At 49.2% G+C, this 23,018-nt stretch overlaps 1 non-coding gene and 4 pseudogenes across 1 annotated transcript; all 5 read right to left on the bottom strand.

Moving 5' to 3' along the window:
- Positions 1–1,166: 1,166 nt before the first annotated feature.
- On the bottom strand, positions 1,167–1,340 carry LOC146994672 (U2 spliceosomal RNA; annotated as a pseudogene).
- Positions 1,341–7,145: 5,805 nt separating this feature from the next.
- Positions 7,146–7,295, bottom strand: LOC146994671 (U2 spliceosomal RNA; annotated as a pseudogene).
- A 1,902-nt stretch (positions 7,296–9,197) lies between these two features.
- On the bottom strand, positions 9,198–9,393 carry LOC146994670 (U2 spliceosomal RNA). Its single transcript, XR_015044296.1, has one exon. It is a non-coding gene; the product is annotated as a U2 spliceosomal RNA (small nuclear RNA).
- An 11,342-nt stretch (positions 9,394–20,735) lies between these two features.
- Positions 20,736–20,910, bottom strand: LOC146994669 (U2 spliceosomal RNA; annotated as a pseudogene).
- A 1,906-nt stretch (positions 20,911–22,816) lies between these two features.
- On the bottom strand, positions 22,817–23,018 carry LOC146994668 (U2 spliceosomal RNA; annotated as a pseudogene).

The raw sequence follows: 23,018 nt of genomic DNA, 5'->3' as shown, positions 1-23,018 counted from the left end.
ATAAAAATAGCAAAACCAAAAATAAATAAATAAATATTCCTGGAGTTATCGAATGCCCATGCTTGGGAAGAAATTATTTTTTGTGATTAAACAAATATTGAGACAGTAAAATTTATCAGCCAAAACTGCATTACATAATGCCAGAGTTTGACACAAACTCGACATGCACAGTCCAGCACATGGTTTCCAACTCAGAGATACTCTCTCTCTCTCTCTCTTCAGTTCAAACGTTGCACTTGAAAACACAGAGTGAAATATTAGGAACTTAAAACAATTAAACAAACAGAAAAATTACAAAAAACACTTTACAAATTCATTTGTAATATGTACAATAAAACAGTACTTTTTAATTTACAATTAATGATTACTTTGTATTCTACACTTCCACACTAGTGGCGGGCAAGCCATCTCAAAACTCAGAATAAACTGCTTCCTGCATAGTGCAGCCATCTATTGGCATTTTCCCGTTTGTTAATATTAATGTGCCAACAAAATAAATGAATGAATGAATAAAAACATAAATACAACAATCCTTAACAATAATTGTAGACCATTACAATTAGCTGGCGTTTAGAAATCATACAGAGACAAACAAAACATTAGGAAACAGACAGAAAAATCTTTGTTGCTGCAGTGTGCCTACAAACATTTTACACCCTTTTGAGAGTTATTTACAATAAAAAGGCTCGTGTGTTGAAAGAAGCAATGTGTATACGCGCGCTGTAGTGGGAAAGATCTGGCAAATGTGAATAGGAATTCTCTCAAACTTACATGAAATGAGACAAAAATGTTACTGCAAATGAAATTTGAGTGATATTTCGAGGCCGATCTTCCTTCAATCAGTCAGACAGAATGAGTAAGTTGTTAACAGTACGGGGAAAGAAATGTGGATTTTATGGGATTTCTGTAAATACGAATAAAACTTCGTATTTACAGAAACCAGAACTTGACACTGAAAAGAACGAGGGTTAAACCCGAGGCTCCAGAATGTTCCCATTCCGAGGAAAAGAACGAGGGGCCCGAGTTAAAAAAAAGGCAGGTCGCCGCACACTCGTACAAAGGTATGATGTTGTCAGACCTTCGGTTTTCTGAAATTTGAAGGGGCCATTTTAAAAGGACGTTTTCCTGAGGATGCAGTGGGTGAGTGAAGTTTCTGCTTTTTGGATATATTGTGGGCCGTATCCTGCAAGTAGTGCCATAGCAGGCCAACCCGTGGCGAGGGCGGAATAAATTCCTAACCACAAGCCTATCTGCAAAAATTAGTTTAATATCTTGACGTCATGTCGACGTCGTATCAGATATTAAGCTGATAAGAACAGATGTTTTTTATTGAACAATATTTTTGGCCACTTTACAGAAGAATGATATTTGCGTGGCAGAAATATCATTTTACAATTCTATTATACATTAATTTTCTATTTACAATTATTTACAGAGCGAAGCAGATATGTACAACAACTATTTTCAGAACCAAGCACTTATGTACAACATACTAGGTTTTTCTTTCTACTTACATATTTCGGGGGTTTGTACTTTGTGAACACTTAATCGGATAGTTCAGTGAGTCCATGTTAAATTTACCAGTTCTCCTGTCTGACGTCCGTGAGATGCTCCATATAGATATCCCTTGATTTACTTATTGTTTCACTTACGATGAGCTTTCGCATAAGTGATGCGTACTTCCTGCTGCAGATCCTGCTGAGAACTTTATCGTTGTTTGGATCCCATGATCCTAGTGCTCCGATTACAATTGCTTCTACGCGCACATCGTTGTATGTAGATTTCAGTGCTTCGATTAGCGGACGGTACTTGTTCATCTTCTCTCGGCGAGCAGCATCAAATGAAGACCGACGGTTGTCAAAAGCAACTGTTATGTCTAGGATGAGGCATGCGTTGTCTCTTGTTAGGATGATGTCCGGGCGTAGCGGGAGTCCTCTGACTGGCCGGTTCTCGGAGAGGAGCTGCCACCTTCCACTGGCTGCCTTTTTAATCCTCTCTACCACTGCATTGTGCCTCGCTTGGTAGAGACGGCTGTATCTCATGCAGTGGCAGAGGACATGCGGGAGGGTCTCGAGCTCAAAGTTGCACCTTCTACAGCCACGGGAGCCATTCACATTGCGACGAACACCGTTCAGGGGGACGAGGTTTAGCCTTGCACGATGTATAAATCGCCAGTCGGCGAATCGTGTAAATGCCCCGTTCCGGAAAAAGTGAGAGCTTGCTTTGGCAGCCGCTGCGCATTCCATCGCCTTGCCCTGGTTGGGATAAGTGATGAGTTTCTCTGCGCGGGATTTCTTGATGGCATTCCGCAGGGTGCGGAATACAAGGCGTCGCTTGCCGGCTGTTATGGTGGTACCGTCATGAGAGATCTCCACAGTGTGGTCGTCAGAAATTGTCCACGTGACTTTTAGGCGACGGGCTGCGCTTCTGGCCACGGACCAAACTGATGAAATTGGGTTGGAGGTGCTCCTGGGAAAGTCTTCGTCACATCCCGAAAGGAAAGCTGCAATCTCAGAGAAGGAAGGAACCCTTTTCAGTCGTCCACTTACAAGTCGCGTAAGGTCCTCCCAAGCGAGCTGTTGTATCCCAGGGTCCAATGAAGTGAGCAACTTGAAAGCGCTGTCAATCCTTGCTATATCTGAGCTTTCGGCAGCCAGCGGGATACCAAAGCATGCAGATTCCTTCGCGCCGTAAAGATATTCATTTGCCGCCTCGGGAGGTAGGTTGAGAGTCCTCTTTAGTAGCGGGCGCACATGTGAGTCAATCTTTGCCCAGTCGGTTTTCTTCAACCGGGCCGTCCTCATATCAAAATCCATTGATGGAAACACAAAGGATTTGAGCGCGTCAATGCGCTGCCAGGGAGCAAGTGGCGAATTCAGGATCATCTCGCATTTCTGTAGGTAAGTATTGAGTGCCTCGATGTCCGGTGGTTGGTTGAATCCAATTGGTTTCCCCAAAAATTCCTCACCTTCACCCTCACGAAGACACCTGATGGCAGTGCCGTCGATCGAGAACTGAGAGTGGCGGACACCCGTTGGGCGAGCTCCGGAGATATGTAGGGAGAAGCATTTTCTGGGGTTGATGTAGAGGCCAAGCTTTCCAACCAGGTTGTGCGTCAGATTGAGTTGAGTTTGCAGCTCCGCAGGGGAGGGCGCGAGTAGCAGTAGGTCGTCGGCATACGCCAGTATGCGGTGTAGAGGACTTTGCCCTTGGACTGCGACAAGTATCGGGTTGATGGTCAAGTTGAACAACAGCCCACTTAGGGGGCAACCCTGACGTACTCCGATGTCAATTGGAATTGGATCCGTGGGGCCTTCCTCTGTGAAGACGCGTGTGGACGCATCCGTGTACAGCTCCTGTATCAGCTCGGTGAAATGATTCCCAACTCCAGAGGCTCGAAGCGCAGCAAAAATTGCATCGTGGGGCACGGATCCGAAGGCATTGGATAGGTCCAATGACGCCAGGCAGGTGTCAGATTGGCTGGTCCGTGCTAGCTGGATTCTCTGCTGAACAACGAAGTTATTTTCAAACACCCCGTCGAAGGGTAGAAATCCCTTCTGTGACGGGGAGAGGATGCAGTTGTCGATGAGCCAAGAAGTGAACCGTCGTGCCAGGCAACCACAGAACAGCTTGGCAATCGTAACACTCAGCGAGATAGGACGCCAGTTTTTGATGTTATGCGGGTCACCCCCTTTGGGTAACATGATAGTACGAGAGTCTTTCCAAGCTGCAGGGACTTTCCTAGCTTTCAAGCAGATGTTGAAGATGGCTGCGAGTACTGTACAGTCCGGATCAACGGCCTTCCAATGGTTGTATGAGAGTCGATCGTGTCCGGGTGCCGAGTTTTCAGCTGAATAGAGTTTCCTTGCGATCTCTGCAGGAGAAAATGGAGAGAGGTCAAGTTCTCTGGGGAGAGGGGATGGTGAGGTGTACACTGAGGTGTCAACTCGGTTGTTGCATAGGGCAGCAGCAAAGTGAACTTGTATATCCTGTCTTCCAATTGGGCATCTCTGTGAATCATCCCCGCAAATCAGTCGGACCGCTCTGCGTCGGTTACGACGGTAGAGTTTCTGGAGCATTTTTGGGTCATCACGTATCTTGGCGGAATTGTTGTTGTTTCCAGTTACATCCTCGCTAGCGGGAGGAAGACGAACTGCACTCGCGGCGGCCATCAAGATCTCGTCAAGTAACGTGGAAAAGGCATCCCACTGCTCAGTGGTCATCGGGTCGGAAAACTCTTCCAGTCGTTCTACGAAGTGTTCAAGGGGGGACGTGACTTGTATTTCTACACCACCCAGTGGAGATCTCTCGGCATCATCCGATACGGCTTCTGGAACCGGTGAGTCGGGTGTAACTGTAGGACCGGTAGGTGAAGGCGAATCCGGGAAGGACGGCTCCGGGGAGTGTTCTTCAAAGGAAGGGTTGGTTCCCAGATTGTCAGTCAAAGGCGCATCAACCTGTGGGGTAGTCCTCATGTCTGTTCCTGGAGGTGCGGCATCCTCTTGATAGGGCAAGGTATTAGGGTCTGTTGCACTTGTCGATTGGTAGGCAGTGGAAGGTCCATCAGTTCTAGCATCATCTTGGCGAGATGTACGGAATCGTGCAGTCCGTGCCTGTCGTCTTGCCGAGGTGGAGGGAAGGAGAGGCGTCACTAGAGGTGGCTGGAGTAAGCGCTGCCGTTCACGTCGGTGGCGTGCTTGGTGGTTAAGGAATCCACCCCGTGTTTGGCATGAGAAGTCGCACTGGGTACATCTCCAACGATGTTGAATGCCCGATTCGACGACTACGGGCCGGTCTCTAAAGCATTGATGGGTCGAGACCTTAACGGCGATGGGCAATAGGCAGTGTGCACACCAGTTCCGAGTGCTAGCAACATCTATGCCATGTGTGTACAAGAGGTGTCTGCAGAGCGAGTGGCGGAGTTGGGTCCAGCGTTTCGAATGGAATGTCCTATGGCAGTCCCTTTCGGTGCAGTGGAGTGTGTCTTGCATCGGGAAGAGTAGATGGACAATAGAGTCACGTCGGCAGGATGTCTCTGGGCAGGACTCATGATTCTCCACATGAGTGGGCATAGGCAAAGGCTCCCTCACTGACAGGTTCTGCAATGGCCTGCTAGGACGTGGGCCAGGTGCAATTTGCTCAGTAGAAGTCGTAGCAGCATGTGAGCGTATTACATTGCTGTCTGGTGCGGGCAATTCAGTAGAGAGCAGATCAGTCCTTTCTGAGGGAGTGAGGCATAGGATGAGGACGTCCGCATCAGTCGTGTCTCCCGCGCTGGAGGTAGTATCCAAGCGTGTCTGGCAGGGTACTTGAGGTGCGACATCGGATTCACCAGGTAGGTCTTTACTAGGCGAAGTGGTCACCGGGACAGTGGCAGTTAAAGCAGGTTGAGGAGCAGCGTCTGTTGAGCCAGAGGCAGTGCAGTCCGTGTGGACGGGGCCTGGTGCAGGAGCAGCGGGCGGTGAAGAAGCGGCGTCAGTCAGTGTCTCAGGAGTTGAGGAGGTAAAGTCATCGTCTCCAGGAGAGGTGGGAGGCGGAGCCTGTCTGTGACGGAGGTGACGATGGGACCGCAGCTGTTTCTTATTCAGGCAGGAGCGACCACAATCCGGGCAGGTGACGGCAGACGCCAGTTGAGGTGTGGAAGCATTAGTCTTTGGTCCAGGTATAACGGTGGGAGTAGAATTCCTGGCCGGGAGGGTGAAGTATGGTGTCGACGGGATTGACGTCTCCGAAGGTGGCAGCAAGTTCCTTGTGTTCTCCGCAGGAAACACCTTGGATTTAGCAGGTACGTTGGACGTCAGAGACTCCGTCCCCGCGGTGGAGGTGATCACTGCGCAGAGAGGACCGGTTGAAGCAGGATGAGCAGAACTCTCTCTCATGGATGGCGAAGAAAGAGCTTCAGCGTAAGTGCGTGGGGGTGAGATCGTGAGTGTGTTCGATGAGCAGGCATGACCAGCCGCCGTCCGAGCCCGTGTATGATGACATACGGGCGAGATCAATGACCCAGGAATGCTCGCAGCTACCCTTCTGTCAGGAGGTGGGTGGAGCTGACTGTCTTTCTCCTGCACGTGCGTCCTTGTATGCCTTCTGAGGCCCCTTCTGCTCGTACACTCCAATCCGCAGACGTAGCATGCGAATGTAGACTGGGGTGTGGTGGGCGTGTCCTTGGCAGAGGAGGACGTGTGAGCAGACTTGGCGAGTGATGAACCCTCTGGTGTCCTTCGTTCACTAGGTTGACAAGTGACCACAGGTAGGAGCGGTGTGCAGCCAGAAGTCTTGGCTTGAATTCTATCCAACAGTTGGCGTAAGTGTCCACCTTTGGAAAGGGGCGGTCCAGAGGGTGTAACGAAAGCTGGCACGTGTCTGGGCAAGGAGGACGACCCGGTGGGCGTGGCTTCACTAGTGGCGATACTCCCGTAGTAGTAGGTGGGCACACTCCTGGCAGACGAGCCGGCTCCGGGCAGGCAAGGCGTGGCACTAGGGACCACAGCGGCGACTCCAGGATGAGCAGTGGCACTAGAAGATGCAGGAACAGCTCTGTAACCTCCAGTGGCAATTTCGGGAGAGGCACTCGCTCCAAGGGCAGGAATAGCTCCGGCAGATCCAGCGACGACACAAGAGTTTCCATCGGAGGATCCATGGTCTGCAGCGGCGACTTGGGAAGTAGCCGGAACGGATTGGATCAATCCAGGGACAGATGCAACCGGGAAGGCTCCGGCCGTCACAGGGATGTCTTCAGAAGCTCCAGGGTAGGCAGGAATGGCCTCAGACAATCCGGGGGCCTCAGCTTCTGCATCAGGCGCACCAGGAGAGGCTCCAGTAGATCCAGGGATGGCTTGGGAAGCATCAGCGGCTGATCCCGGAGCAAGAGGGACGACTCCATTGGATCCAGGGATAGCTCCAGCGAGAACGGCGGGCACTCCATGGTCAACAGCTGCTCCAGGGACTCCATGAACAGCACGGGAACAGGTTCCAATGGATCCAGCAACAGGACCTCCAGCGGGAACGGCAGGCACTCCACGGTCAACAGCTACAACAGGAACGTCTCCAGGGACTCCATGCACCGTATGGGAACCTGCCCCGGCATCCAGGACTCCAAAACTGGCTTCAGGAGGCGGTGAGCGTCTTCCAGGGCACCGAACTCCAGGCGGTGGGCGAGGCCTAGAAACAGGAAACATCTTTAGCCACCAGTCTACCTGTAAAAACAGTAAGAAGTGACCAAAAAAGATGAAAAAGTATCGGCAACTTGACCGATTTACTACACTTTGATCTTAGCCAAAAGGCCGAGAAGCGATGCAGAATTCTCTGGCGTGATGAATTCACTTTCAATTTTTCATATTTCAAAAGTCCTGAGCATTCGTGCAGGGGGAGAAGGGGGTGCAGAAGACTCAGGTTAGCGAGTGCTGCTTGGGGGTTTTTTATGATATGTCGTTATTTCATCCTCCTCCTGTGTTACAAAAAAAGAGGTGTACAAGGATGACCAATTTCTGTCTAGTCAAGTGGATCATTTTGCGGTCCTTTCTAATGTTCCCATTCTGGAGGCGTCAGTCCCCTCCTCCTTGGGCGGGGCTAGTTTTAAAAAGCCAAGGACGTCAAAAGTTCATTTCATTCAAGATTCAATTGCAAATTTTATTCTTACTACAGCAAATGAACCACAATGCTGAAATATCCTCACAGATATTTCTACAATATCGCAATAACTTACAGTAGTTATATTGGACGTTTTACGGAAACGTTGGCCGGAACAAAATTCAAAGTAGAAAAAGTTAATCCGATCTCAACGCGAAATCGCTACAGTCAATAACAGCAGTAAGTAAACAACTGAATTCCGGTGTTTTCCTCCAGCTTTTATAAGCTTATGCACCATGCAACATAATATTCTCGTATTTTCTCAATTATTTTTCAGATGGGAAAAGAGGACAATGAAATATTCATGAAAGTGTTCATTTCTCTGGAGTAGCTTCCTCCTCCGAAAAATCTCATTCTTCACTGCAGGTGAATATAAAACAAATGTAATTACAAAGGCAATAAAAATAGCAAAACCAAAAATAAATAAATAAATATTCCTGGAGTTATCGAATGCCCATGCTTGGGAAGAAATTATTTTTTGTGATTAAACAAATATTGAGACAGTAAAATTTATCAGCCAAAACTGCATTACATAATGCCAGAGTTTGATTGACACAAACTCGACATGCACAGTCCAGCACATGGTTTCCAACTCAGAGATACTCTCTCTCTCTCTCTCTTCAGTTCAAACGTTGCACTTGAAAACACAGAGTGAAATATTAGGAACTTAAAACAATTAAACAAACAGAAAAATTACAAAAAACACTTTACAAATTCATTTGTAATATGTACAATAAAACAGTACTTTTTAATTTACAATTAATGATTACTTTGTATTCTACACTTCCACACTAGTGGCGGGCAAGCCATCTCAAAACTCAGAATAAACTGCTTCCTGCATAGTGCAGCCATCTATTGGCATTTTCCCGTTTGTTAATATTAATGTGCCAACAAAATAAATGAATGAATGAATAAAAACATAAATACAACAATCCTTAACAATAATTGTAGACCATTACAATTAGCTGGCGTTTAGAAATCATACAGAGACAAACAAAACATTAGGAAACAGACAGAAAAATCTTTGTTGCTGCAGTGTGCCTACAAACATTTTACACCCTTTTGAGAGTTATTTACAATAAAAAGGCTCGTGTGTTGAAAGAAGCAATGTGTATACGCGCGCTGTAGTGGGAAAGATCTGGCAAATGTGAATAGGAATTCTCTCAAACTTACATGAAATGAGACAAAAATGTTACTGCAAATGAAATTTGAGTGATATTTCGAGGCCGATCTTCCTTCAATCAGTCAGACAGAATGAGTAAGTTGTTAACAGTACGGGGAAAGAAATGTGGATTTTATGGGATTTCTGTAAATACGAATAAAACTTCGTATTTACAGAAACCAGAACTTGACACTGAAAAGAACGAGGGTTAAACCCGAGGCTCCAGAATGTTCCCATTCCGAGGAAAAGAACGAGGGGCCCGAGTTAAAAAAAAGGCAGGTCGCCGCACACTCGTACAAAGGTATGATGTTGTCAGACCTTCGGTTTTCTGAAATTTGAAGGGGCCATTTTAAAAGGACGTTTTCCTGAGGATGCAGTGGGTGAGTGAAGTTTCTGCTTTTTGGATATATTGTGGGCCGTATCCTGCAAGTAGTGCCATAGCAGGCCAACCCGTGGCGAGGGCGGAATAAATTCCTAACCACAAGCCTATCTGCAAAAATTAGTTTAATATCTTGACGTCATGTCGACGTCGTATCAGATATTAAGCTGATAAGAACAGATTTTTTATATTTTCAATATTTCATGCCGTTTTACAAAGCTATTGTTCTGATCATGGCACATCAGACAATAACGCACGCAGTGCGATTTTGATAATAATAGCATGAGTAAGATAAAGAGAAATTATAAAAAAATTGTCAAAATTTAGATTAGATATTTACATTAAACAAAGAATATTTACAGATGTGATGTGTACAGTTCCACACAGTATATACATGTAGTATAACTTTTTCAGGAGTGTCCATCTTTAATTTGTCTGCTGGGTCTGGCGAATTTCGGTAAGATGTTCGATGTATATATCCCTGGAATGTCTTATCGTCTCGCTGACGATGAGTTTTCTCATCAGGTTTGCATATTTATTTGAGCATAGTCTCCTGATGATCTTGTCGTTTTCTGGGTCCCATGATCCGAGCATACCAACAATGATAGCTTCGACGCGAACACTTCGGTAGGAACGGCGAAAGAGATCGACGAGGGGAAGATATTTGTCCTCCTTGGCCTTCCTAGCGTCCCGAAAAGCTTGCCTCCGGTTTTCAAAGGGGACTGTGACGTCAATAATAATGCAGCAGTCATCCTTGGACAACACAAGGTCAGGCTTGAGGGAAGTCCCGGCAACGGTCTGGTTTTCATGTAGTACGTGCCATCTTCCGGAAGCGGCGTCTTTTATCCTTTTGACGAAAGCGTTATGACGTTGCTGGTAGATTCTGGAGTTCCTCATGCAATGCCCAAGAACATGTGGAAGGGTCTCATCGGGGCAACGGGAGCGGCGACATCCCCTGCGTGAACGATCCCAGGGCTTGGCAGCATTCAAAGGTACCAGGTTAAGCCTGGCACGATGAACAAACCTCCAGTCGGCGAAGCGCAGAAAGGAACCATCTTGGAAAAAGTGTGAACTAGCCCGCGCAGCGGAGACACACTCCATGGCCTTTCCTTGATTTGGAAGCTGAATAAGATCCTGGAGCCTGGATGACCTTCTGAGGTGCCGAAAGGAGCTGAAGATAGTATTTCTGCCACTGGGGAAGATGGTGGACGTCCCACAGGAGATGGAAGGAGAGCCATCAGCATCCAGTGTCCAGGAAACGTGAAGACGGCGCGAGGCAGCACGTGCGGCGGACCAAAGAGAAGAGATGGGGTTGCAGGTGGCCGTGAACGGAGCTTCGTCCGAGGCGGAAAGGAACTGACTGACAAGTGCTGGGGAGGGCTCAAGATGAATCCGTGCCTTGATGTAGTTTCGCAGATCGTCCCAGGCAAGTTGGCGAACCAGGGGGTCCTTGGAGCAGAGCAACTTGAAAGCTCCATCCACAGCGGCAATGTCAGCATCCTCGGCAGCGATTGGAATCCCAAAAGCACCCTGTCCGGAAAGACCATAAAGATAATTGTTGGAGGCTTCCGGAGGAAGATTAAGGGTACGCTTGATGGCAGGCTTCAGGAAGTCATCTATCTTCTTCCAGTCCCCCTTCGAGAGCTGAGATGTTCTCATGTGAAAGAGGAGCGAAGGAAAGAAGAAGGTCTTTAGGGCGTTGATCCGTTGCCACGGAGCAAGCTTGGAATTCACAATGTCTTGGGCCAGAGAGAGGAAGTCCCGGAGCTGAGCACGAGCGGGGGGGAGATGGAACCCAATTGGCTTTCCCAGAAACCTGAAGAAGTCGCATTCCTTAAGGACAGGGATGGGAGTACTGTCAATGCAAAAGGTGGTCGGAAGAACCCTTGATCTGCGGACAGCAGAGAAGTGTAAGGAGCAACACTTCCTGGGGTTAAGGGCGAGACCAAGTCTTGTGCAGGCAGCATGAACTCTGTGGAGATTTTCTTGCAAGATGTCAGGAGATGGGGCCAGCAGAAGGATATCGTCAGCGTATGCGAGGATGGGCGGAACAGATGACGAAGTGTCAATACTGCGCAGGACAGGGTCAATAACAAGATTGAACAAGAGACCACTAAGGGGGCATCCTTGGCGTACACCGGCATTGATGTCCACAGGGCCAGACGTACCATCACTGGAGAGAAAGGTAGTGCTCGATCCACTGTAAAAAGACTTGATCAGAGAGACAAAGTCCTCACCAACTCCAGAGGAGGCGAGAGCAGAGAAGATGGCCAAGTGAGAGACGGAACCGAAGGCATTCGAAATATCCAAGGAAGCGAGGCAGAGACTGGATCTGGAACGTCGGGTAAGCTGTAGCTGACTGCTGACAATGAAGTTGTGCTCGAATACTCCATCATGAGCCATAAAGCCCTTCTGGCACGGACTAAGCACATCATTGGATGACAACCAGTTCGACAGGCGACGAGCCAAGCAGCCGGCAAAGAGTCTGGATATAGAAGAACTCAGGGCGATGGGTCTCCAGTTGTCAATATTATCTGCGTCACCATGCTTGTGGATCATGAAGGTGCGAGATAACTTCCAGGCAGGAGGAATCTTCTTGAACTTCATGCAGATGTTGAAGATGGCACATAGAGCTTTACAATCAGGATCAACTTCCTTCCAATGCAGAAAAGAGAGCCGGTCAGGGCCGGGCGCAGAATTCTCACAGGCAAGGAGTTTAGAACGAACTTCCATTGGAGAAAACGGTGACCAGTCCAGAGGAGGGCGATCCGCAGGGCACTGAGTGAAGATTGTAACATCGGCATCACGATGGGAGTACTTGTCAGTGAAGTAGGAAGCAAGTACTTCAGCAGGGATGGAGCAGAAGGAGGAAGAGTTAGAAGTGATCAATCGAAGAGCTCTTCTTCTGTTAGTACGATAAATCCGCTGGATAACTCGAGGATTGGAAGCATCAGGAGGGCGTCTGGCAACAGAGCCCGAGAAAGGCACAGGAGGCGGGAGCTTCACAAACTCTGCAGAAGAAGAGATGATGTAGTCGAGGCAGACCACGAACTCAGACCAGGACTCATCATTCACAGGCGAAGTCAGAAGGCGGGTGAGAGTGTCATTAAATTGTAGAAGCGGCGACTCGGGTGGCAGCAAGACATCAGTGGACGAGATCGGAGGTGAATCTTCTGCAGTCCCAGGAGGCGGGACAGAGTCAGAATCAGGCTGGAAATCCAACAAAGTGTCATCCATGGGAGCGGAAAGAGAGAGAGCAGGCGAAGAGCCTGAAGGCGAGGTCTGCAGAGAGGGAGTCCCAATGATCCGGGCAGGAGCGACGAAGTCCTGAGCAGGAGGAGAGGTGGAGCCAGTAGTGAGCGTCTGGGCTGGCGAAGTGTGGGCAGGCACAGCAAACAGGTCGGACACTCCAGACGGGCATGGAGGCGGGATGGGGCCAGAACAAGTCGGAAACGGCACAGAAGCTGAAGAAAGAGCAGGGGGAACATCAACGACAGGCGGAGGAGTCGTGCTGGAGTCACTGACGACAGGCGTGGTAGCGGCAGGAGCGCGTGACATGGAGGTGGTCAGTGGAGGCCGACGCGTAGTCCTTGATCTTTGAGACACAGGCCGAGGAAGGGGAATGGCATTCGACTCAGCATTTCGGGAAGCCCGTTGATGAAACGAGACGTGATTGAAGAGTCCCTTCTTGGATGGGCAGGAAAACGAGCATTCCGAACATTTCCAGCTAAAGGAGGCACCGGACGGGATCACAGTGGGAGAGTCTCTAAAACAGGAGTGCGTGGAAACCTTGTTAACGAGCAACGATGAGCAGAGACCACACCATTTCATGGTCGTCAGAATGGGAAGCTGATGCTCTTGAAGAAGGTGACGTACAAGAGACTTCTTCATCCGGGACCAAGAAGCACACTTGAACTGAAGACGGCAGTTCACCTCCGGGCAATCGAAGACATCTTTGACGGGGAAGACCAGATGAAGAAAGGAGTCGATACGGCATGTAGACGGCGGGCCCGGCGGTCCAATAGGAGGAGGCTCCAACGAGGTGGACGGTGATGTGCTGGTGTCGCGAAGTGCATTAGAAGCAGGTAGCGAAGAAGTACCAACATCGGTAAAGTCATTCTCTCCCGGAGAGGCAGAGAGCCTGGTCAGTCCATGACGACGATATCTGTGGAAACGTAACTGCTTCTTGTTCAGGCAGGGTCTACCACATTCAGGACACGGAAAAGTCGGAGATGTAGGAACCGAAGCATCTTCAGGGGTGCAGGAAACCAGGTGAGGCAGAGTCATGGAAGCAGGAGTCCCAGAAGTAGGCTGACCGGCAGGCGCAGATTCCTGATGCAAGCAGGGCGTATCTGTGGACGACGAGGCAGCAGCGGAAAGAACCATGGCAGGCGGCGAAGTGAGGGAGGAGCATGCATGGCCGGCGGCTGCACGAGCACGCGTATGATGGCAAACAAGAGAGTGAGCAGGCAGGTCAGAAACAGTGTCAACAGTCGTCTGAACAGTCCCAGAGTGGGCGGAGTCATGCGTCAGCATGTGAGTCTGCAGGCGTTTCGCATTCGAGAAGATCATACCGCAAACATAGCAAGAAAACTCCGAATGGCAGTCAGGAGTCCCGACAGGAACACGGTCATCATCCAGGCAAGCATGAGAGGAAGCCAAGCGAGGCGATGTGTCAGTCACAGCACTGGATGAAGGGCCCGGTAGCAAGGTTTCAGCGTGGGAAAGGACCGGTGAGGGAGTCTTAGCAGTGATTCTCGCAAGCAGCTGGCGCAGGTGACCACTTCGCAGCAGGGGTGGTCCAGACGGTGTGACGGAAGCAGCCACATGTCGACTAGGCACAGAGCATGAAGTACCAGCAGGGGGCGTGGCATCAGTTGCAGGCGTGTGAACAACACTGGAAGATGAAGGTCGCGCAGGGGACTTCCACGAAGCATAGTCATCAACCGGCACCAGAAGTGGCGTCGTAGGCATCGGCGGTAATCCAGGAGCAGTCGGAGAGCGAATCCGAGGAGGCCTCTCAGGCACTGGAAGGTCTTGTGAAGACATACCTGCATGGGAGTCACAGACAGGGCACAGACAAGTAGAACTGGCAAGATCAAAGCGGCACCAGAGAGCAAGAGCGTTCGACGGAACCAAGGGTCGACCTTAAAAAAAAATAGGAAGGGAGAAGAGAGAGACGGGTCGAGGAGGATAAGAAGACAGAGCGAAGAGGAAGAAACGAAGGAGTATCCACGCCCACCACAAAGGGTAGGGTAGCGGAGAGGAAGAAAAGAGCTAATCACAACGAGAAAGACACTGCAAGCAGTGCTTTCCGAAATGAAAAGCGAGAAGTAATAGAAAAGAGACCACTTCCTTACTGAAAGAACTGTAAAACAGCCGAGACAGAAAGAAAAGGGGAGGGAAAGGAGAGACCCGTACAAACACCAAAGTAAGCTGCACGCAGCTTATTCAGTGGAGACGGGAAAGAACCGCTCACTCACAGGCAACCTGCTCGCTCGCAGGGGACAGGAAAGGGCCCCATTGAACGCAAGTAAAGAACGTATTCGAACCATCAAGCGTCAATGGGAAAAGAGGGAAATAAAGCAAAAAACATACTTACAGACCGCGTTGGCTCCGCCTTAGCTCCGCCCTCCACAAGAGTGAAGTTAGTCCATCAGCATAGTCACCACTGTAAAAGTAAAAATAAAATAAGTGCACAAATTAAGCTGATAAGAACAGATGTTTTTTATTGAACAATACTTTTGGCCACTTTACAGAAGAATGATATTTGCGTGGCAGAAATATCATTTTACAATTCTATTATACATTAATTTTCTATTTACAATTATTTACAGAGCGAAGCAGATATGTACAACAACTATTTTCAGAACCAAGCACTTATGTACAACATACTAGGTTTTTCTTTCTACTTACATATTTCGGGGGTTTGTACTTTGTGAACACTTAATCGGATAGTTCAGTGAGTCCATGTTAAATTTACCAGTTCTCCTGTCTGACGTCCGTGAGATGCTCCACATAGATATCCCTTGATTTACTTATTGTTTCACTTACGATGAGCTTTCGCATAAGTGATGCGTACTTCCTGCTGCAGATCCTGCTGAGAACTTTATCGTTGTTTGGATCCCATGATCCTAGTGCTCCGATTACAATTGCTTCTACGCGCACATCGTTGTATGTAGATTTCAGTGCTTCGATTAGCGGACGGTACTTGTTCATCTTCTCTCGGCGAGCAGCATCAAATGAAGACCGACGGTTGTCAAAAGCAACTGTTATGTCTAGGATGAGGCATGCGTTGTCTCTTGTTAGGATGATGTCCGGGCGTAGCGGGAGTCCTCTGACTGGCCGGTTCTCGGAGAGGAGCTGCCACCTTCCACTGGCTGCCTTTTTAATCCTCTCTACCACTGCATTGTGCCTCGCTTGGTAGAGACGGCTGTATCTCATGCAGTGGCAGAGGACATGCGGGAGGGTCTCGAGCTCAAAGTTGCATCTTCTGCAGCCACGGGAGCCATTCACATTGCGACGAACACCGTTCAGGGGGACGAGGTTTAGCCTTGCACGATGTATAAATCGCCAGTCGGCGAATCGTGTAAATGCCCCGTTCCGGAAAAAGTGAGAGCTTGCTTTGGCAGCCGCTGCGCATTCCATCGCCTTGCCCTGGTTGGGATAAGTGATGAGTTTCTCTGCGCGGGATTTCTTGATGGCATTCCGCAGGGTGCGGAATACAAGGCGTCGCTTGCCGGCTGTTATGGTGGTACCGTCATGAGAGATCTCCACAGTGTGGTCGTCAGAAATTGTCCACGTGACTTTTAGGCGACGGGCTGCGCTTCTGGCCACGGACCAAACTGATGAAATTGGGTTGGAGGTGCTCCTGGGAAAGTCTTCGTCACATCCCGAAAGGAAAGCTGCAATCTCAGAGAAGGAAGGAACCCTTTTCAGTCGTCCACTTACAGGTCGCGTAAGGTCCTCCCAAGCGAGCTGTTGTATCCCAGGGTCCAATGAAGTGAGCAACTTGAAAGCGCTGTCAATCCTTGCTATATCTGAGCTTTCGGCAGCCAGCGGGATACCAAAGCATGCAGATTCCTTCGCGCCGTAAAGATATTCATTTGCCGCCTCGGGAGGTAGGTTGAGAGTCCTCTTTAGTAGCGGGCGCACATGTGAGTCAATCTTTGCCCAGTCGGTTTTCTTCAACCGGGCCGTCCTCATATCAAAATCCATTGATGGAAACACAAAGGATTTGAGCGCGTCAATGCGCTGCCAGGGAGCAAGTGGCGAATTCAGGATCATCTCGCATTTCTGTAGGTAAGTATTGAGTGCCTCGATGTCCGGTGGTTGGTTGAATCCAATTGGTTTCCCCAAAAATTCCTCACCTTCACCCTCACGAAGACACCTGATGGCAGTGCCGTCGATCGAGAACTGAGAGTGGCGGACACCCGTTGGGCGAGCTCCGGAGATATGTAGGGAGAAGCATTTTCTGGGGTTGATGTAGAGGCCAAGCTTTCCAACCAGGTTGTGCGTCAGATTGAGTTGAGTTTGCAGCTCCGCAGGGGAGGGCGCGAGTAGCAGTAGGTCGTCGGCATACGCCAGTATGCGGTGTAGAGGACTTTGCCCTTGGACTGCGACAAGTATCGGGTTGATGGTCAAGTTGAACAACAGCCCACTTAGGGGGCAACCCTGACGTACTCCGATGTCAATTGGAATTGGATCCGTGGGGCCTTCCTCTGTGAAGACGCGTGTGGACGCATCCGTGTACAGCTCCTGTATCAGCTCGGTGAAATGATTCCCAACTCCAGAGGCTCGAAGCGCAGCAAAAATTGCATCGTGGGGCACGGATCCGAAGGCATTGGATAGGTCCAATGACGCCAGGCAGGTGTCAGATTGGCTGGTCCGTGCTAGCTGGATTCTCTGCTGAACAACGAAGTTATTTTCAAACACCCCGTCGAAGGGTAGAAATCCCTTCTGTGACGGGGAAAGGATGCAGTTGTCGATGAGCCAAGAAGTGAACCGTCGTGCCAGGCAACCACAGAACAGCTTGGCAATCGTAACACTCAGCGAGATAGGACGCCAGTTTTTGATGTTATGCGGGTCACCCCCTTTGGGTAACAGGATAGTACGAGAGTCTTTCCAAGCTGCAGGGACTTTCCTAGCTTTCAAGCAGATGTTGAAGATGGCTGCGAGTACTGTACAGTCCGGATCAACGGCCTTCCAATGGTTGTATGAGAGTCGATCGTGTCCGGGTGCCGAGTTTTCAGCTGAATAGAGTTTCCTTGCGATCTCTGCAGGAGAAAATGGAGAGAGGTCAAGTTCTCTGGGGAGAGGGGATGGTGAGGTGTACACTGAGGTGTCAACTCGGTTGTTGCATAGGGCAGCAGCAAAGTGATCTTGTATATCCTGTCTTCCAATTGGGCATCTCTGTGAATCATCCCCGCAAATCAGTCGGACCGCTCTGCGTCGGTTACGACGGTAGAGTTTCTGGAGCAACTTTGGGTCATCACGTATCTTGGCGGAATTGTTGTTGTTTCCAGTTACATCCTCGCTAGCGGGAGGAAGACGAACTGCACTCGCGGCGGCCATCAAGATCTCGTCAAGTAACGTGGAAAAGGCATCCCACTGCTCAGTGGTCATCGGGTCGGAAAACTCTTCCAGTCGTTCTACGAAGTGTTCAAGGGGGGACGTGACTTGTATTTCTACACCACCCAGTGGAGATCTCTCGGCATCATCCGATACGGCTTCTGGAACCGGTGAGTCGGGTGTAACTGTAGGACCGGTAGGTGAAGGCGAATCCGGGAAGGACGGCTCCGGGGAGTGTTCTTCAAAGGAAGGGTTGGTTCCCAGATTGTCAGTCAAAGGCGCATCAACCTGTGGGGTAGTCCTCGTGTCTGTTCCTGGAGGTGCGGCATCCTCTTGATAGGGCAAGGTATTAGGGTCTGTTGCACTTGTCGATTGGTAGGCAGTGGAAGGTCCATCAGTTCTAGCATCATCTTGGCGAGATGTACGGAATCGTGCAGTCCGTGCCTGTCGTCTTGCCGAGGTGGAGGGAAGGAGAGGCGTCACTAGAGGTGGCTGGAGTAAGCGCTGCCGTTCACGTCGGTGGCGTGCTTGGTGGTTAAGGAATCCACCCCGTGTTTGGCATGAGAAGTCGCACTGGGTACATCTCCAACGATGTTGAATGCCCGATTCGACGACTACGGGCCGGTCTCTAAAGCATTGATGGGTCGAGACCTTAACGGCGATGGGCAATAGGCAGTGTGCACACCAGTTCCGAGTGCTAGCAACATCTATGCCATGTGTGCACAAGAGGTGTCTGCAGAGCGAGTGGCGGAGTTGGGTCCAGCGTTTCGAATGGAATGTCCTATGGCAGTCCCTTTCGGTGCAGTGGAGTGTGTCTTGCATCGGGAAGAGTAGATGGACAATAGAGTCACGTCGGCAGGATGTCTCTGGGCAGGACTCATGATTCTCCACATGAGTGGGCATAGGCAAAGGCTCCCTCACTGACAGGTTCTGCAATGGCCTGCTAGGACGTGGGCCAGGTGCAATTTGCTCAGTAGAAGTCGTAGCAGCATGTGAGCGTATTACATTGCTGTCTGGTGCGGGCAATTCAGTAGAGAGCAGATCAGTCCTTTCTGAGGGAGTGAGGCATAGGATGAGGACGTCCGCATCAGTCGTGTCTCCAGCGCTGGAGTTAGTATCCAAGCGTGTCTGGCAGGGTACTTGAGGTGCGGCATCGGATTCACCAGGTAGGTCTTTACTAGGCGAAGGGGTCACCGGGACAGTGGCAGTTAAAGCAGGTTGAGGAGCAGCGTCTGTTGAGCCAGAGGCAGTGCAGTCCGTGTGGACGGGGCCTGGTGCAGGAGCAGCGGGCGGTGAAGAAGCGGCGTCAGTCAGTGTCTCAGGAGTTGAGGAGGTAAAGTCATCGTCTCCAGGAGAGGTGGGAGGCGGAGCCTGTCTGTGACGGAGGTGACGATGGGACCGCAGCTGTTTCTTATTCAGGCAGGAGCGACCACAATCCGGGCAGGTGACGGCAGACGCCAGTTGAGGTGTGGAAGCATTAGTCTTTGGTCCAGGTATGACGGTGGGAGTAGAATTCCTGGCCGGGAGGGTGAAGTATGGTGTCGACGGGATTGACGTCTCCGAAGGTGGCAGCAAGTTCCTTGTGTTCTCCGCAGGAAACACCTTGGATTTAGCAGGTACGTTGGACGTCAGAGACTCCGTCCCCGCGGTGGAGGTGATCACTGCGCAGAGAGGACCGGTTGAAGCAGGATGAGCAGAACTCTCTCTCATGGATGGCGAAGAAAGAGCTTCAGCGTAAGTGCGTGGGGGTGAGCTCGTGAGTGTGTTCGATGAGCAGGCATGACCAGCCGCCGTCCGAGCCCGTGTATGATGACATACGGGCGAGATCAATGACCCAGGAATGCTCGCAGCTACCCTTCTGTCAGGAGGTGGGTGGAGCTGACTGTCTTTCTCCTGCACGTGCGTCCTTGTATGCCTTCTGAGGCCCCTTCTGCTCGTACACTCCAATCCGCAGACGTAGCATGCGAATGTAGACTGGGGTGTGGTGGGCGTGTCCTTGGCAGAGGAGGACGTGTGAGCAGACTTGGCGAGTGATGAACCCTCTGGTGTCCTTCGTTCACTAGGTTGACAAGTGACCACAGGTAGGAGCGGTGTGCAGCCAGAAGTCTTGGCTTGAATTCTATCCAACAGTTGGCGTAAGTGTCCACCTTTGGAAAGGGGCGGTCCAGAGGGTGTAACGAAAGCTGGCACGTGTCTGGGCAAGGAGGACGACCCGGTGGGCGTGGCTTCACTAGTGGCGATACTCCCGTAGTAGTAGGTGGGCACACTCCTGGCAGACGAGCCGGCTCCGGGCAGGCAAGGCGTGGCACTAGGGACCACAGCGGCGACTCCAGGATGAGCAGTGGCACTAGAAGATGCAGGAACAGCTCTGGAACCTCCAGTGGCAATTTCGGGAGAGGCACTCGCTCCAAGGGCAAGAATAGCTCCGGCAGATCCAGCGACGACACAAGAGTTTCCATCGGAGGATCCATGGTCTGCAGCGGCGACTTGGGAAGTAGCCGGAACGGATTGGATCAATCCAGGGACAGATGCAACCGGGAAGGCTCCGGCCGTCACAGGGATGTCTTCAGAAGCTCCAGGGTAGGCAGGAATGGCCTCAGACAATCCGGGGGCCTCAGCTTCTGCATCAGGCGCACCAGGAGAGGCTCCAATAGATCCAGGGATGGCTTGGGAAGCATCAGCGGCTGATCCCGGAGCAAGAGGGACGACTCCATTGGATCCAGGGATAGCTCCAGCGGGAACGGCGGGCACTCCATGGTCAACAGCTGCTCCAGGGACTCCATGAACAGCACGGGAACAGGTTCCAATGGATCCAGCAACAGGACCTCCAGCGGGAACGGCAGGAACTCCACGGTCAACAGCTACAACAGGAACGTCTCCAGGGACTCCATGCACCGTATGGGAACCTGCTCCGGCATCCAGGACTCCAAAACTGGCTTCAGGAGGCGGTGAGCGTCTTCCAGGTCTCCGAACTCCAGGCGGTGGGCGGGGCCTCGGCGGTGGGCGAGGCCTAGAAACAGGAAACATCTTTAGCCACCAGTCTACCTGTAAAAACAGTAAGAAGTGACCAAAAAAGATGAAAAAGTATCGGCAACTCGACCGATTTACTACACTTTGATCTTAGCCAAAAGGCTACACTTTGATCTTAGCCAAAAGGCCGAGAAGCGATGCAGAATTCTCTGGCGTGATGAATTCACTTTCAATTTTTCATATTTCAAAAGTCCTGAGCATTCGTGCAGGGGGAGAAGGGGGTGCAGAAGACTCAGGTTAGCGAGTGCTGCTTGGGGGTTTTTTATGATATGTCGTTATTTCATCCTCCTCCTGTGTTACAAAAAAAGAGGTGTACAAGGATGACCAATTTCTGTCTAGTCAAGTGGATCATTTTGCGGTCCTTTCTAATGTTCCCATTCTGGAGGCGTCAGTCCCCTCCTCCTTGGGCGGGGCTAGTTTTAAAAAGCCAAGGACGTCAAAAGTTCATTTCATTCAAGATTCAATTGCAAATTTTATTCTTACTACAGCAAATGAACCACAATGCTGAAATATCCTCACAGATATTTCTACAATATCGCAATAACTTACAGTAGTTATATTGGACGTTTTACGGAAACGTTGGCCGGAACAAAATTCAAAGTAGAAAAAGTTAATCCGATCTCAACGCGAAATCGCTACAGTCAATAACAGCAGTAAGTAAACAACTGAATTCCGGTGTTTTCCTCCAGCTTTTATAAGCTTATGCACCATGCAACATAATATTCTCGTATTTTCTCAATTTTTTTTCAGATGGGAAAAGAGGACAATGAAATAAATATTCATGAAAGTGTTCATTTCTCTGGAGTAGCTTCCTCCTCCGAAAAATCTCATTCTTCACTGCAGGTGAATATAAAACAAATGTAATTACAAAGGCAATAAAAATAGCAAAACCAAAAATAAATAAATAAATATTCCTGGAGTTATCGAATGCCCATGCTTGGGAAGAAATTATTTTTTGTGATTAAACAAATATTGAGACAGTAAAATTTATCAGCCAAAACTGCATTACATAATGCCAGAGTTTGATTGACACAAACTCGACATGCACAGTCCAGCACATGGTTTCCAACTCAGAGATACTCTCTCTCTCTCTCTCTTCAGTTCAAACGTTGCACTTGAAAACACAGAGTGAAATATTAGGAACTTAAAACAATTAAACAAACAGAAAAATTACAAAAAACACTTTACAAATTCATTTGTAATATGTACAATAAAACAGTACTTTTTAATTTACAATTAATGATTACTTTGTATTCTACACTTCCACACTAGTGGCGGGCAAGCCATCTCAAAACTCAGAATAAACTGCTTCCTGCATAGTGCAGCCATCTATTGGCATTTTCCCGTTTGTTAATATTAATGTGCCAACAAAATAAATGAATGAATGAATAAAAACATAAATACAACAATCCTTAACAATAATTGTAGACCATTACAATTAGCTGGCGGTTAGAAATCATACAGAGACAAACAAAACATTAGGAAACAGACAGAAAAATCTTTGTTGCTGCAGTGTGCCTACAAACATTTTACACCCTTTTGAGAGTTATTTACAATAAAAAGGCTCGTGTGTTGAAAGAAGCAATGTGTATACGCGCGCTGTAGTGGGAAAGATCTGGCAAATGTGAATAGGAATTCTCTCAAACTTACATGAAATGAGACAAAAATGTTACTGCAAATGAAATTTGAGTGATATTTCGAGGCCGATCTTCCTTCAATCAGTCAGACAGAATGAGTAAGTTGTTAACAGTACGGGGAAAGAAATGTGGATTTTATGGGATTTCTGTAAATACGAATAAAACTTCGTATTTACAGAAACCAGAACTTGACACTGAAAAGAACGAGGGTTAAACCCGAGGCTCCAGAATGTTCCCATTCCGAGGAAAAGAACGATGGGCCCGAGTTAAAAAAAAGGCAGGTCGCCGCACACTCGTACAAAGGTATGATGTTGTCAGACCTTCGGTTTTCTGAAATTTGAAGGGGCCATTTTAAAAGGACGTTTTCCTGAGGATGCAGTGGGTGAGTGAAGTTTCTGCTTTTTGGATATATTGTGGGCCGTATCCTGCAAGTAGTGCCATAGCAGGCCAACCCGTGGCGAGGGCGGAATAAATTCCTAACCACAAGCCTATCTGCAAAAATTAGTTTAATATCTTGACGTCATGTCGACGTCGTATCAGATATTAAGCTGATAAGAACAGATGTTTTTTATTGAACAATACTTTTGGCCACTTTACAGAAGAATGATAT

Source organism: Stegodyphus dumicola, chromosome 11 (genome assembly GCF_044657685.1).
Source record: "Stegodyphus dumicola isolate Sdum_Otavi_A_Nest chromosome 11, ASM4465768v1".
In the NCBI taxonomy this organism is placed as follows: domain Eukaryota; kingdom Metazoa; phylum Arthropoda; class Arachnida; order Araneae; family Eresidae; genus Stegodyphus; species Stegodyphus dumicola.
Note: the sequence above shows the minus strand (reverse complement) of the source record. Positions and strands in the feature narration are given on the sequence as shown.